Genomic DNA, 5,983 nt, shown 5'->3' with positions numbered 1-5,983 from the left:
ATATATATATATATGAATTTTGCAGGTTCCATCTCAAAAATCTAGGGATAGCCCTAGAGGAATGAAATGAGATGCAGTGCCCACATTTTCATTAATAAAAAAAAACAAAACCAAATGCTTATAATAGTATACATATTTATATTTTTCATTGGCCGTTAAATATATGACAATAGAACAAAGCAAATTTAGTTTTACTCTTGTTCATTTTAGTGGTATTATTAAAGTTCTTCCATAGGTTTGATAAATTGGATAGCCACTTTCAGTCCAAAATGGCAGATGTGTAGCTCCACTGGTGCATGCTGGTATTGCAGTGGGACGTTCAATTAGCTTTCGCCTCTTGGTGATGTTAAGTTCTTTGCTAGTAGTATCAAAAGAGTGACAGGCTAAAAACTTAACAGGCTAAAATGAGACAATAACTCGCATAGTAATGAAGGAAAAGTAGAGGCACTCCACAAACCCCTGTTGATATGGTACACTGTGAGATTGTGGTCAGATTAACAAATCACAATACATGCCAGGAATAAGATCTGAAGATAGTACATCCTCAGCTAAGCCTTCCCTTACTCCCCCCTCCTTATCCCCCTCAGCAGGATTTAAAACTATAAATTTCCAAAGTGTTACTCGGGTTAGGAGCAAAATGACAGGATAGGACCCTGTATGAGCTGCAGGCTTGTACTGCCAGTGCACATGTGTGCAGATGAGTGAACAGCTACTGGCTATAGACAGCCAGGTGCAATAGTTTTCTGTAACAGTGATCCATCATAACAGAATTTCCCTTCCCAGTATGAATAGACAAAAAGGATAAACATTTAAAAACAATAAGACTCCGGATCGAATTAACAGATCTGCCACTTTCTTCTGTCACATTTGTTCTCTGATGTACGGAGCTGCTATCCTCCTCCTCTATACTGTGGAAAGTTAGTGGATTTGAAGGACTTGGGCCAGGTATGACATTCAGTCAGGTTGTCTTTTTGATGTGCAGTCTCGTGCCCCAGTACACCGCACGACCCCGAGAAAGCAGCAACTTTTATTAAGAACACAAGACAGAACAACATGGACCTAATACACACACACACACAGTTTTCCCCACAAAAACAACCTGAGAACCAGAAGCATAAACCCACCAACAAAAGGTTTCCTCCACGAGAACACCTGCTAACTGTGGGTAACCACATCAGTCCTTGCCCTCTGGCCGTACAACTGCCCATGACTGGCATGTCCCTGTGTAATTCCATGGCGCTCCCCCAGCATCCCAGAATACTTTCAAAACCAGCTTTAAATTTCAAAAGTAAACAGTGGTGCTCTCATATCGTTACAAGTGTTAACCTCCAGGCTCTCACAGCAGCAACACTTGCTGAGTGTCATCTATACACAGGTCACTTTACAGTTCCATTTGTGTCACCCTGTGGTGCGAATACCAGCGTAAGAGAGATTACCATCTCCTACGCTCAAATGTTTCATTCAATATCAAGAGTAAAAAGGTCACCCTCTTGTCTCTAATAATAGGCTGTTTACAACAGTCTAAACTTGTGCGATGAGCCATCTCAGGTTACCTAGTTGTGTCTGGCAACATTTCATCATTTAAGAACAGGTAATCACAGTGGCCTCCAAAAAGAAAGCCATTTACCAAGTCATGAGTGATAACAGGTAACCTTGGTACCAATAGCAGGTTCTTTCTTCCTAGTCCACAGTCCTTATATTACATGATTTAAGGGTCTCAGGTTGCTAGTGAGGTCAGGGTAAACATTTTGTTTGCTACAGCAGGGCCTGCAGCATCTTTATTTCTTTTCTTCATCTCACTCTCTTAGCTCTAACAAAGTAGCACTGTCTCTTACAAGTTCTGTAATATGAAACGTTCGGCATTAGCAACACTACATTCAATAGCAACATTCACCGGCAACACAAAAAGCTGTGTGACATTCAAAAAGATAAAGTTTGTGGGTTAACACAGTGAATGAGCACATAAGCCTTTACTTGTGTCCTACGTATCCAAACTCCTACTAGTGGCCAGTTTAGATATTATAACACAACAACAATCTTTCCCTTAATATTAACAAGGCCATTTTATATGCTTCACTATACTATATTGTACTTAGTTGCTATGCACAGTGGGAGGTGAAAATATAGACAGTGGACATTTTGTTGATATAGGTCCAGTATAAATATGCTGTCCAGTACCAGTATCCACATTACATTTGAATAACTAAAACACTGACTGTAGATATGGCTACACAATGGTCTTAGGTACTTTACTGAGAAGCCATAATGATTCGAGGTCTGTAGTTTCAAAAAAAGAAGATGAACATTTTTTGAGTCAGACTTGTGGTAATCTGTGCATGCAGATGCAAAGCCTCTGACTGCACTGTGTGTCAGGGTTTAGTCTGCCAGGCCTTAGCTTTTGCAGCTTTGCTGATTCAAACATTGCTAGCAATGAATCAAGCAAAACAAAGTTGAATAAAAGAATATACATTTAAAAACCCTTCTAAAACACGGCAGCATGCCTAGGGCAGCTGAAGTGAGAAGCGACCAGATTTTAAATGCACGAGGATCAATAAAAAGGGGGCTACTGATGCAATGTCTTTATGTAGGAGTGGAATGGTTTATAACAACATCTATGCATCTACCTGGCAGCAGAGGATGCAAAGATATACTAAAGTGCTAAACAAATAGGATATACCACTGGCATTTATAACATCAGTCTCATTAACACAGCAGGGAGACTACAAACTCAGAAGCGTTGTTGGTTCAAATAAAGCACCTGACAAGCATCTCCAGGCGAGGAGAAAATAGACCAGGAAGATGAGTGAAAAAGAATAATCTCCCTGACATATTCCTAATAATCCACCTCCCTCATGCCGCTCCTTCCAAGCTTACCCAATCATGAAGTGTCCACACTGACCTACAAAAAGGGGACTCCCGTCAAGTCTTGCACGTTTAAAAACAATCACAGCAGACAAAGAGGTTGCATTGAATTATACAGAATTAACCTTCAAGACTTGCATATAAAGACTATAGATTTATTTCTGCTTGTGCACTGTTCCTCACAGCGATCTGGCTAAAAATTGATGGACCTGTTCAGCTCTCAGCAGGAGTCCAGCACTGTGATTAATGAGTGCAAACTTGTGGAAAGGGTGAAAACAGAAGAGATGGGATGAAAACGGGTGAAAGCACAATTATGAGAAGACCCGTTTTTTTTTCTTTCATTTGGCCCATACAAAAACAGCTCTTCTCATTTTCTGTAAGAACATATCAGGAGTTACACAACACAAGCCTGTTTAATGTGAGCACTACTTGAAATGATTAGCATTGTGATCAATCCAGCAAATGAATAACACAAATCTGGCATACCTAACGCAGCCTTTACCTTAGCACAAGTTTTAAAGAGTTAGTAATCAAGTCAATAAATCAAAGTCAAAAACAAATTTGCTAACAAATATGCTAACATTTAAAAGTCCTGTTTTAAGTAATTTACCAGCCACAAGCCACATTCGCTTTTGGAGCACCGAAGAACAAAACTGTGTAATTTTTTAATATTCAAATGCCAAATTTTGTGCGCTCTTAATTTCTGAACATTAAATGGCTCCTATAGGAAACAACACTTAAATAGTTCTGCACAGGATTTTCAAGGACAAATATTCTGAAGAAATATGATGCAAGTTTAGTGACCTTCTACCTGTGTTTTGATTCACTGGCTCCAAACACATGCATGCATAAGACATCAAGGCTATGATCTGATTTATCTTGCCTCTTGGCTACTGAAGCCATATAAATGATGAACTTCATCAGGAATATGTTTACTGCCAGCTCACTTAGACTGTGCGTGCAAGGAGCACACACTAGTTCATTACTATCATTATATCTGTAAAGACAAAACTGCTCCCCTGTGTAGCAAACAAAAGAAGTCTGACAAAACAAACTTAGTGACACCAGTTAAATTAGCATGATCAAAACAAGTTCTACCTTCCAATGTGGACACAGATCCTATATGTATGTATAAACATACATTTTGTTTCCTCCATAGGCCTTTTTCACAATCACAGTAGGAAAACTCCAAGTTTAAAACTGACAACAGCTGAATCCTGTGTAGCCACGTCAGTGCCCTGATATTGTGCATGCTATTTCACTGTGACAGCTCATTTGCAAACCTGAAAGCAACACCTGTGCTTTTCCTACTATGATTCAAGACGTCTGCTGTGAAACCCCCCGCTGATGTTTAAGTTATCTCAAGCATTGATCTTGACTGATTTCAGTTACAGTAGGTTGGAACATTCAGCACAATTCCCTTTAACACTGCACTTTAAATTTACAAAAGCAATTTTGTTTGAGACAGTCTGTCTCTGTCAGACAGACTATGTGTTTCATTTAAAAATGCTTTTCTAAGGGAAATCTAAGCACAGCCGGCATAAAAACCATATGATGCACCAGAATGAACTGATTCAGTTTGGCCATAACAAATGTGCCCAGTTTGAACACAACTTTGACAAAAAAAAAAAAAAAAAAAAAACAAATTCTGTCCCACTACAAGGTTTAAAAACTGACATGTCATCATACAAAAATCAATTTTATAAACAAACCCAATCAGATTTGATATCTCACTAAAATTTAAATCAAAACCCTTTGATTAAAATATTGTTTTCAACTCAGAAATCAATGTTTTCTCCCCCAAAGTCTCGGGATTTTGTTACAGCTAAACACCGATTAAATTAGACAATATTAATTTAAATAGCCCAAGATGGCGAATGTCTTGCTGTTAATATGAAGGCAGAAAAATGGAGGGTATTGTCATAATTTCACAGGATACATTTCAACCCAGAGCACAGCTGCAAAGTCAGCCGCGTTTTCCTTCCAGAGGAAGCCACAAAAAGAAAAGACAGAGGGGCAGCCTGGCTGAAACACTGAAAACTGTTTAATATTGGGAAAGCTGGGGACGTTAAGAAAGCCCGGCCGCACTGTAACTAGTTACTGGACAGTTTCATGACATGTTGTCACTCGAAGCTTAAAACCATAACAACCGTTATCACAAACAGCCAGACTACTTTTTAGCCAATATGATGCACTCCTACAAGAAACGCGCTGTGAGCTTAAAACTGAATCATTTCTGACAAATGACATTGCTGTAGTTTCTTGTCTGCCTCGTCCGTTCATTCTGGACAAGCGTTGCATCCGCAGAGTGAACCAGCTGGCAACAAAGGCAACATCCACGCTGCAACGCAATGACAAGGCTGTGCGTATTAGCGTGTGTGCCAAGTCGGCTGCCGGAGTCATGTTGCTCAACTCGCGTGTCACTGCACTCTCCTTGTAATTCTAACATGACAACAGTTAGTTATATTCTGAACAAACCTTTAGATCAGCTACTTCCCAAAACGCTGCATTTACTTTGACGTTAACTTTGTTGAATTCAATGTGGCACCGGCAGCAACAGAAACCTGTAAAACAGCCAACACACTGATGTTAATGACTTACACGGTGGCAAACTCCCAACTGTAAAACACTAGCAATTAAACTCACCTTATCGTCGAAAATCTTGTATTCCTTTTTAAAAAATGGGAATGGGGGGAAACTATATTTCCGAGTTGCGCGCAGTTTTAGGGATGTTGAGAGAGATAAACGGAGATTCGGTCAGCAGCCTAAGTGACTCCGTGTGGGAGTGTGTGACTGAATGTGTCGCTCTCTGGTCACAGATTGAAGAGGCTCTCCTCCTCGACAGCAGTGACGTCAGCCCTCAGCTCCTACAATGCAAACTTTTGTTCACAGATCTGTAGCCAGCGAGTGCGCAAAGTGACTGACACCCACCTCTTCAGTGAGCTGGGAGAACAGGAGCTGCAGCTGATGACCCCTAATTGTAGAGGGAGCACCAATATAAAACCAAAATTAAATTATATGACGATGCAGGCATTGTTTATCACTACAACAACCTCTTACTGTTAGACTACATAAATGTTTCCTATTATGGACTATCACAAATTGGTGCATACTGTACGTT

The 5,983-nt window shown here is 40.0% G+C and overlaps 1 protein-coding gene across 10 annotated transcripts in view; it reads right to left on the bottom strand.

Moving 5' to 3' along the window:
- Positions 1 to 5,773, bottom strand: part of baz2bb (bromodomain adjacent to zinc finger domain, 2Bb) — a 50,592-nt gene extending 44,819 nt beyond the window's left edge. For 6 of the 10 annotated variants that reach the window (XM_020594699.1, XM_020594693.1, XM_020594700.1 and 3 more), the window contains exons 1-2: positions 5,509 to 5,773; positions 5,341 to 5,426 (exon numbers count right to left, since the gene is read on the bottom strand). The gene's annotated coding sequence lies outside the window, so the exon portion shown is untranslated. The remainder of the gene's footprint in view (positions 1 to 5,340; positions 5,427 to 5,508) is intronic. The other 4 variants (XM_020594697.1, XM_020594701.1, XM_020594696.1 and 1 more) reach the window with 1 other exon arrangement.
- Positions 5,774 to 5,983: the final 210 nt, after the last annotated feature.

The sequence above is a fragment of the Monopterus albus genome, unplaced genomic scaffold (assembly GCF_001952655.1).
Source record: "Monopterus albus unplaced genomic scaffold, M_albus_1.0 scaffold24.1, whole genome shotgun sequence".
NCBI classification, from domain to species: Eukaryota; Metazoa; Chordata; class Actinopteri; order Synbranchiformes; family Synbranchidae; genus Monopterus; species Monopterus albus.
The sequence above is the reverse complement of the archived record's forward strand: the minus strand, read 5'-3'. Positions and strand labels throughout refer to the sequence as shown.